Here is an 8,723-nt window from a genome sequence, read left to right on the forward strand (position 1 = left end):
TAATCTAAGTCTTCCTAGAATCATTTTAACAACTGTTAGAGTATATCTCAAATAAAACGTGAATGGAAAGCACTAACATGCACACTGTAGCACTATGCTTTATTTGACACCAATATGTAAGTGAGGAAACAGAGCAAATAAAATAGAGGTGGTGAGAGCAATTGTCCACAACCTGGGAACCTGAAAGTGGATCATCAGGCATAAAAAGAAAGGCTAGGGAAAATCACAGCATCTTTTGGTGCTGTTCTGGTTCTGCAGTTGAGGATATTGGACTGGAACTAATCTGATAGGCATTGCTAGTACTGAGTCCTGGGATAGAGCTATCAATTCACACTCTTTATTAAATTTTAAATATGCAGGATGTTAGGTAGCTGCACTTAAATTATCTATTATAAGTGTAATTTAAAAAATCGACTGTTTTTCATATTACTACAAATAAATACTGCCCCAATATGAAACGCTTATGTCTAGTTAGATGTTTAACTAAGATATAAGGCTATCACAGTCACTCATATAACTGCATAATCTCTGAAATCTTTCAGTTATCACACTTTATTTAGAAACATGTGTTTATCTTTTTGGAATAAAATAAGTATAGCAAAACAGCAATATCAAAATGCTCTTGGTTGTGTCGGTTTTGTCTAGCTTAACTTGCAGGCTGTCCAAGTTAACTAAATTTAATATTAAAATAGTTTATTATTGTCCCAGTAGAGAAAGAAATTTGGGATCTTGTGAAAGAACGAAAAGGATCCCATAATGAGTGAATTTTGTTTATTTAAAATGTATTGATGCATAGGAATTAGAGTTCTTGTGCAATATACAGATAAAATGAAATTAAAATAGCTGCTATGTTCATCCACCTCGTGGATGAATATTCCCACCATGTGTTTGGAAATTTAGCTCTTGATATGGTCAGTGTATTTGGAAATGTATATTTGAGGTTACTTTTAAGTTTAAGTCATATCTTGACAGTAAATAGTGGTTATACTCCAGAATGCTTTTAAAGCGAGGAGGACTTTGAAAACCTTTGCATGGAAATCAAATAAAACAAATGAGGAGAAGTAAGATGTGATGAGTGGAGTTAATTATCTCGTGTAACTTCGATCAGTTTGCCAAACTCATTTTTGCTTCCCTATTCTAAGCTCTCCACAGGCAAGCATCTTCAGAATATAAATCATTCCTTAAAGCTTCTCTTTTCTTGGCCTCTGCTAATCTAATTCTTTTGCATTCAGCCAAGTGCACATAAAGTTTAATCACAGGCCAGAAATATGTAGAGTAAATTCCTCAAGACTGATAGTAATCATATTAGGATATTAATTGGGCATACAAAAATGAATTGAAAGTGAAAAAGAGATTGAAATCTCAATTTACATGTATTTAGAAATCCATACCCAGTCCGTCATTAGCAAACTCCCCTTGACTGTTCCTACACCCACCTACCACTCCAAATTACATCCTTAGACCAAATGGAATCAGAATGGGCTGAACCATATGTAAATTCCCCTGAAGACCAGTCTGTCCTGTCACAGAGTACAGCTTTTCAAACTTTAATGTGCATGTGAATCATTTGAGGATCCTGTTACAACACAGATTCTGATTTAATAGAAGGTGTGAGGCTGAAGGTTCTGCCTTTCTAATAAGCCTCCAGGTGATGCTGATGTGCTGATTCACAAACAGCACTTTCAATAACAAAGTTTTAAAGCAGAACACAATTTGCTTCCCCAAAGTGTGAACCGTAGTATTCCAAAGACTTTCCACATTGCTCACGTGGACTGGCAACTTGACAGTTTGCTACAAATATCCCAAATGGTATCTTAAAATTTGTACTAATTATGATCTTTAACAAACATCACAAATACTACAATAGGCATTACTTGGCGAAAGAGGAAAAATCTAGAATGTGCCTAATAAGAAATGATAAATAAGATATTTTCCAATAAATTATTTGTACTTTCCATGTCTATCATCGTCGAAAATTATGTTAACAGCGTATTTCTAACATATGAGCTGTTAACTTTTTAATGATATTTGTAAAACATTAATCAAATTTATGAGGTTCTGTCTAAAATGTAACACTCTTATGTCACTTTGTATTCCAAATTCATTATGTAAGTTTAGTTTAATTGTTTGAAAAGGAGATGCTTAAGGCATCTTATTAATTTTTTTATTTTTCTACTGTTAGTCCTAATTTATTCTTTTGTTACCCATGGACAGAAAGACAAATATGTTTTCCTTTTATTTTCACAAAGGGAAAAATCAGATTATGGTCAAATACATTGTTTCAAACCTCTAATACTGAAAATGCCTGTTGTACTTGTTTATAGTCAATTAAAATATGTTCTACTTAGTTTTAGAAATCTAAGTAAGATAATAGGGATCGAAGCATTTATAAACACCTCTATTTTTCTTAAATTGTATTTCCTAAACTATATACTGTGATTATTTTCTTTACTAATTTTTAAACAAACCCCTCATATATTTTAGTTATTAACCACTCATGTTGTACAAGATGTGATCTCAAGAAAGCATATCAGAATGTTATGCTAACCTTCAAAGATGCAGCTATGACCACTTTCAGGTGACATCTTGTCAAAAGATGTTTCCTCGCCTTTCTTGTCTGAGTCTTTCACAGAATCCTCCAGCTGGCTCCCAGGGTGACTCTTAAAAGCTGGCGAGCACAAACTTCGCTCAATTTCCACTTCCTGTTAGAAGACATTAAAAGGTTGTATGTTAAAAGCTATCAGTGGGAAACAGATGTGTTTTTTAGGGGGTTTAGAAGACAGGAGCGGAGGGGGAAGTTTCTATCATGAGTGATGTTTCCCAGTATGCTGCGGGTAAAATTTTTATAACTTTGCCAAGAACTGCAAACATGTATCTCACTGCTTAGTTTACTTTACTGCCAGTGGTTCCACTTCTGAATTAGCTTTCCTTTCATGTGTGGTTTTTTTTTCTCTCATAAAAGAGAGCGTGGAAATAAGGGTCACAGTACAACATAATATATGTTAATGGATGCAACTTTCTATGTCTGAGAAATGTTGATGAAGGACTTTCAAAAAATAGCAATGTATCAACATTATATGCTGAAGACAGAAGGAAATGGGTTTTTTTTAATGTCATGCTCACCCTATAATAACAACCCTAGCAATTATAGAGTTCCCAAATTACAAACCCATTCAGCCAACATACAGTGAGTACAGTTTGTCAAGTCATAAAGATTATAAAATTACTTCTTTAGATAGTAATTTAAAAGTGAAAAGATAAAAAAAGTCCCAAAAAAGGAAGTATAAAGAACATTTCCAACATGGAAAGTCTAGCATTCCTTGTTGTATAGACGGAGTAATGTAATCAAATACAGGTGAGGGGACGGAAGGCAGCAAACCACACTGCCATGTGTGTACCTATGCAACAATCTTGCATGTTCATCACATGTACCCCAAAACCTAAAATGCAATAAAAAAAACAAACAAGCCAAGTAAACTAAATATTTTGAAAAAAAAATTGCAAAAAGTAAGTATATGACCCAAGACAGTTCAAGAAGCAAAAGTCTAGTTTTAAGTATATCAAGTAATATGTTGAAAATGTTTTCAACAGCTACTCATAAATTAAAGATTTTCGTACAGGAGGTCATACAGCAGTCTCCCTGTAATTGCAGTTTTGCTTTCTGCAGTTTTATTTACCTATGGTCCACAATATGAAATGAGAAATTCCGGAAATAAATCATTCATAAATTTTAAGTTGCATGCTGTTCTGAGGACCGCTCCATCTACCCTTGAATCGTCACTTTATCTGTCCATAGGCCCAGGCGTCCCCAGACTTTTTACACAGGGGGCCAGTTCACTGTCCCTCAGATCTTTGGAGGGCTGCCACATACTCTGCTCCTCTCACTGACGACCAATGAAAGAGGTGCCCCTTCCTGAAGTGCGGCAGGGGGCCGGATAAATGGCCTCAGGGGGCCGCATGCGGCCCGCGGGCCGTAGTTTGGGGACACCTGGTCCATACTATCAACCATGATTCACTTTAGAAGCTGTCTTGGTACCAGATGGACCATCATAGCATCACAGTGCTAGTAGTGCTCAAGTCGCTTTTATTTAATTATTACAGTATAGTGTTTTAATTAGTCTATTTTATTATTAGTCATTGTTGGGACTCTTACTGTGCTAAATTTAAAAATTAAACTTTATTATAGGTATACATATGTAGGAAAAGACATAGTATACATAGGGTTCAGTACTATCTGTGGTTTTAGGCATCCACTAGGGGTCTTGGAACATGTTCCTCATGGACAAGATGAGACTATTGTATTTTCTAAACAGACATTCTGATGAGGCTGTCAGTAACTGTTTTACACTTAAGCACACAGACATGAGTGAGTCATTTGAGAGACAGCTAAAAGCTTTGAAACATCTAGAGTAAATACATTTTCTGTGTCTTTGCTATGGTTAGAAAAGAAAACCTTTTCAATTTATATATAATATATAAACATGCGTATATATGTATATCACACATACATAACAAGTAGATATGAATATATATGTCACACAAATATGAAATATACACATGAATAGACATGAGTTACATATATTCATTTATATGAATATATTCACTATGCATATATGTTTACATACATTTATTACAAATGTGTATATATACATATATACAGAAACATATATATAAAAACACTAGAAACTATTTGTATCTGGTAATCATGTCATCTTTAGATACTCCCAAAATATAGGATGTATGTTGTCTTCATTAGGGTGAACTTTAACTGAAACTAAAAACAATTGCAGGAGAAAAAAGAGAGAAATAACTTTTCATTTTTTTTCAGGGCATTGCCTTTAACATATGTGTTTCCAATGATTATATAAAAACCCATACATTTATAACTTGTAGTGATGTATCATGCTGTTGGGACACAGTGTCAGACATGCCGTGACGTGTGGCACGAGCGTGACATCCGCATCTCAGTTCACTCTGGTGTCCTCTCCACTGGAAGATGACTGCTATGACATGAACACAGTATGCTTGCTTGTTTTATTTTAGCAATTTAATTCAACACTGGCATTGGCAAAAACGAGAGGAGATAAACAGAAGGTGCAGATGCCTACAAAGTTGTAATTTTTGTTAGGAAAATTTATGTTTTGTTAAAAGGTAGAATACTGAACATGGTCCATGGACTCAGACTGATTATATTAAGGAACAATTTCTGTTTCATATACAAACATGGAAATGTGATTTCATGATTTCAGCTGGTGATGACATTAAGTTATACTATATTGGTATTCTCATTTTGAAATTCACAAGTATCAAGAGTGCATCGTGTAAGAAGGCAGTAAGGAACAATCAACATGTGAATGTAGTGGACCTATTTTCAAGCCCTAGTCATCACATCAAAGTCATTCTGAGGCACGTTCTTCAGGGCCTGGCAAGTTCTTCAGGGCCTGGCAAAGTCATTCTGAGGCAAGTTCTTAGGGTCTGGCAAGGAGGCAGTTGTGCAGAGATGTAAAAGAGCTTCTTGGATGAGGCTCTGAATTGAACTGTCTCCAATCAAAGCAGTGATCTGCTTTAATCTCTCATAATCTGTTTTATGCACTGTGCTTCCACAAAAGATTTACTTTGAGTAAAAATTTACAAGTTTAAACAAATGTGTAAAATACCAGTTTAGAAGAAACAAATGCAGTATTTGACAATGAAAAAGTTGGACTCAAGTCCTCCCGTGGCTACTAATTAGCTTTGTGGCCTTGATTAAGTCACTTGCCATTTCTGGGACTAAGTTTTCTCAAATATTCTGGGAAGAGAGTTGGTCGTCGAACATCTAATGTTCAACGACCAACTACTGGTGGTACAATTTTATTTAAAATAAAATAAAGCAAAATAAATATTATTCACCTTTTGTGGCTTCCAGACTAGTCAAGGAGGCAAACAGTAATGAAGCATAGGAGTCAGTATTAAACATGCAACTCTAATGCTGAATGTCTCAATAGGGGAATTAACCCAGTGAGAAAAACAGGGTTTCTCTCGGGAAACAACCTTCAGCTGATATTTGAAGAATGAATGGGGCTTAACAAGGTGAAGAACTTTCCAGGTGAAGACAACAGTATGTGCAAATGTCCTGGACTGGGAGGGAGGACAGACAATCGAATACGGTGGGAGCAGGGAGGCTGAGAGAGAACACATGGTGCTGGACGGCTGCAGAGGCAGGCTGGGGCCAGATCACAGAGGACTGCAGCACCACATGTACCTTTGTGATCTTAGCCCAATGGGAAGCTACTGAATGTTTTTAAGTGTTTGTGTGTGTGTGTGTGTGTGTGTGTGTGTGTGTGTGTGTACACTTATGCATACATGACATAATTAGGGCTGCCATGTGAAAAACACAGTCTAACTCCAGGGCAGGATTTCTCACTGTTACTATTTTCAACCAGATAATTCTTTGTTGTTAGGACCTTATTCCATGTATGGTAGGATTTTGACAGCCTTCCTCATCCATACCTCATCCACTGGATGCCAGCAGCATCTGTCCCTATACTATTAAAAGTATGTTCACATATTGCAAAATGTCATGTGGGGAGCAAAGTCACTGCTGGTAAAGAACCGCTACTCCAGACTGGGCTACAGTAGAAGGTTACAATACACGTGGAAAGAGCAGTTAGGTTCGCTAGTATAGCAGTACTACAGGCAAGTAATGATGATCTTAAACAAAGGATGGTGACGGCGATAGCCAGAAGTGAACCAAGTTGAAAGCTATTTAGGAGATAAAACTGACAAGGATAGGTAATGGATTGAATCAGATACCTGAGAAAGAGAGAGAGGTTGGGGGAGAGAGAGAATGAGAGAGAGAGGGAATGAGAATGAGAGAGAAGGTAATTTTTCTCTATGGCATGTGCAACAAAATGGATTGTGATTCCATTAAATGATATCAAAATATCATATGAAGGCTGCTTTGAGGGAGATGATAGACCATGAGTTGGGTAGCAAGATGTCCAAAAGGCAGTTGGATGTGTAGCCCTGGAGCTTAGAGGAGAGGTCCAAACTGCACAACTAATTTAAGCCAACTGCCTTCTGTAGAAATTGAAACAATAGGCTTGAAAGAATTTGCTTAGCTGGAGAGTATATAAAGTATGATGGAGACTGAGTCCAGAACCAAGCCTTGGAAAATACCAACCTTAAATGTATGGTAGCGAAGAAAAATCAGAAGGAAAGAACATCTTTAACAATATTAAACTTGTATTGAAAGTATTAATTTGAAGAGGACTTAAATATATCTTTTGCGATGAGCAACATGGATGTATACAGTTGAACAAAATTGCTTCATCGGAAGTACAAAGGTTGGAAGGCAATTGGAAGTGAGAGAGTGGCTGGGAGGTGGCAAATGGAGCTCACTTGTTGAACATTTCGATGTTAATGTGGATGGGAGGAATAGAGAGATATGTTTTGTTTTTTTTTTTTTAATTTATTTTAATTTACTTTTATTTTTTATTTTTTTTTTAATATTTATTTATTAATTAAATGTTTTGTTTGTTTTAAAGGAAGAGTTTTGCGTATGACGAAAAGCTAACTCATAGGATTTAATGAAATGGAGATGCTGACTGTATAGAAGAGAGAAGGAGCAATCAATCAGTGAGGGAAAATTCCCAAGAAGGGCAAGAGGATGATATCCAAGCATGGATAGAAATATAGGTGGCATAACAGAAAGCATTCCTGTTCTCACTAAGGGGAAGGGGGGTCAAACTAATATAGAGGCAGATGATTTGCATGCATGGTAGCTTGAAGATAAGAACCCAGGCAGAAGTTATCTATTTTCTCTGTTAAGATGCAAAGTCCAATGAACATAGGATTATTTGAAGAGGATGAAGAAAGTTTAACTTCATTGCTGGGGGATGGGGGAGAGAGATGACTAAACAGAGATGGTGGTGGCTGTGCAGAACTGAGGGCCCATTGCAGGCTGGTAATATTAACTCTGCAGTGCTACGAATAGGGGCTGTTAAGTTACTTAGTTACTTACTAAGTCGAAAAATTCTCCATAGCTCTAGTTTGGGCAATGAAAAAGTAGATAGCTGACTTCATCCTGGGAGAGATTTTGTGAGGAAAAAACAGAAAAAATAGAAATCAAATGTATATTGCACAGTGGGCCTAGGAGAGGCAGAGACCAGGTACAGGAGATTTAGGTTGCCACCAAGAGATCTGGCAGAGCGAAAGAAACGATACACTGTGCAATGTAAGTTGGATTCAAAGGAAAGAAAGAAAAGAAAGGAAAGGGTCAGCAGACTGGAGATCTTGGTGAAACTAAAGAGCCCTTTTCGTGTGAATATTTGGCAAAGCAAATTGGAAAGGGTGGTGACTGAGGTAAATGAGATGTCTCCTTTAGTTTGTGGAGTAGGTCAGCTTGTTAGGGTCCACCTCCGACCATAAAATGGAAGTAAAGTAGAGGGGAAAGTTATTAAATAGGAGGAAATCTAGGGACTTAGAGGACATGATGGTGACCCAGGAAAATTGAAGGACTTAAAGGCAGAAAAAGGCTGTAAGTTGTGTATCAGTGTCCTGGTAAACAAGAGAAACGATTGGATTTCATAAGTAACAGTGACGACGGTTGGTGGGAAAGGTGCATCTGACTGAATGAGTCTCAGATGAGCAGGGTTTTTTGTAAAAAAAAAAAAAAAAAAAAAAAGTGGGAGAAGAATGATTAGGAAGAATGGCCTCAAGATACATGGGGACAATTCAGGGAT

Source organism: Saimiri boliviensis, chromosome 5 (assembly GCF_048565385.1).
Source record: "Saimiri boliviensis isolate mSaiBol1 chromosome 5, mSaiBol1.pri, whole genome shotgun sequence".
NCBI lineage: Eukaryota > Metazoa > Chordata > Mammalia > Primates > Cebidae > Saimiri > Saimiri boliviensis.